Source organism: Berghia stephanieae, unplaced genomic scaffold (genome assembly GCF_034508935.2).
Source record: "Berghia stephanieae isolate SIO BIC M18660-M18661 unplaced genomic scaffold, UCSD_Bste_1.3 scaffold2194, whole genome shotgun sequence".
Lineage (NCBI taxonomy): Eukaryota > Metazoa > Mollusca > Gastropoda > Nudibranchia > Aeolidiidae > Berghia > Berghia stephanieae.
In genome coordinates this window covers 7501-9879 of record NW_027623284.1, presented here as the reverse complement: position 1 = coordinate 9879, position 2379 = coordinate 7501, and positions in this window count along the sequence as shown.

Below are 2379 nucleotides of genomic sequence, written 5' to 3'. Positions count from 1 at the left end.
TATTTATACTAACTTTGCTTTGCACAGAACCGAAACTGAAACCTAAAAACAAAGATAAAGTAATTTAGATGTGTCAACAAAACAATTATTCGGTTGTCTGGACACACTGACGAGCACGATCCTGTTGGAACGAAACTCCCAACTCGACCTGAAACTGAAATCGTTTAAAAATACTGTAAGACTAGAATTGAAACCATTGGACTTTCCCAAAACCTTAAAATAGCCTTTTCTCTGAAGTGTTACTAAAAATAACTGGAACCCATTCCGATCCTAGAAAGAGGAGAGCTAACGCTATCGTAGCTCCTCTTTCTAGTTCTAGGTTCCGATAAAGGAATGACCTCGGCTCGTCATCCTTCATAGATAACACAGATAACACGGTTGCCTGTGCGAGTCCCTTTGTGAACTTAGTAAAGGTCACTATGGCTTGTAAGTACCTATTAGTTCACGTCGCCTGGTAGGTTAGCTTGTTAGCTGCTACAATAAATGAAGCGTACAGAAGAAAATAGATAGTTCGAAGATGACGTCACTCAGGTCTTTGTTATTGTTTTTTGCCATCCGCGTTTATGAGTAATGCTCACTGAACTGTATTAACCTGACTATAAACGTTCATGGATACACACAGTTTTGTGTGTTGGTCCGTTATACTTCCGGATGGCAATGTTATGAGCTTCTGAGCCAAGCGCATATTACCTATATGCGGGTTTATTTATTTACTTTTTAAGTATTGTGTTATATTACGGATGTTCCTTTTTTGGAAATTTTTGACATTTTTGTGACCGCCTCCCTTTAGTAGTACTAGGAATAGTGATGTCACGGTAAATCACTATTCGCAGTGGAAGGCAATTTGTTCACGGCCACCTCTATTCTGCAGTAGTATTGCGAATATTTGATAGTGTTCGTTTTCGTTATTCGCAGTAGTACTGCAAATAGTAGATATCATTCATTTCAGTTATTTGCAGTAGTAGGTACTGCAAATCTTTGTTCGGGTTGGTTCGGTATTTGCAGTTGTAGCCTACAAGCCTAAAAAAATAAAATTTTGAGCTAAAATTGATCTTTATATAGCGCAATATCCACTAAATGTGCTCAAAGCGCTTTACAAGGGGTCCCTGGTCAACAGCAACATTTAACATGTAGGACGGGACATGACGCCTGTTAGGCGATATTAGAATTTTTCGGACAAAGACAATGCTGTTGACGACCAGGTACTCATTTTACACCTGAGTATGGTGAGAGAATGTGAGTTAAGAGCCTTTTCCAAGAACTCAACTATGCGCCGAGCGCGAGGCTCGAACCCAGGACCTTCCGATCCGAAAGCGAGTGTCATACCACAAGACCACATAGACGCACAGCTTAGCCTAGAGCTTTATTGTATAGAGGATTGGGCAGTGGCGGTTCTAGCCTATTATTGTGGTGGGCAAGGACGATTCGGTGATATATACACACACACACACACACACACATATATATATATATATATATATATATATATATATATATATATATATATATATATATATATATATATATATATATATATATATATATACATATATATTTTTATTTTTAAAAATTTATTTATCTTATTTTTTTTTCACCTTAAATAAAAAATATTTCAACCACAAATAATCACATTCACAATGAAATGACAATACCAGTAGATTTTAATTATTCCAAACGTAATCAAAAATGAATCACAAAAGAGAATACAACTAAAAAATAAAGCGACGAGACATAATGCGACAACACCTTGACAATACAAGTCCATTTCGTTCACTCGAAAAATTAGAGATGTTTAACCCCTTAACGGCGAGATTAATATTTCTGTTACATTACTGGTTTTCAGTCGTACGTAGTAACTTTAACGTTTTCATCGAGAAACGACAACAGCGATATGACTCGAATTTCATCCAGAGCTCAAATTGCATCATTTTTACTGCAGTCTTGGTGGTCAGAATGATTGTGCCGGTGGTGGTAGTTGTTGGAATAGTGGTAGCGGTGGTGGTGGTGGTGAAGGAGGAGGAGGAGGAGGAGGAGGAGGAGGAGGAGGAGGAGGAGGAGGAGGAGGAGGAGGAAGAGGAGACGGTGAGGGAGGATGTAATTATGGTAGTGGTTTTGGTGGTGCTGTTGGTTAGAATGATAGTTGTGGAGACGATGACGGAAATTATATGATGATGTTGATATTGTTTTTATTGCTATTGTAGTACTTGTTGTTAATGTTGTTGTTGTTGTTGTTGTTGTTGTTAATGATGATGATGATGACAACGACGATGTCGTCGACAATGATGATTACCATACGATATTACAAAATTTATTCAATCTTAGGCTTTCGCCAATAAATCATACAATTTGATGACAACATACACGAAAGTGGAAAAAAAT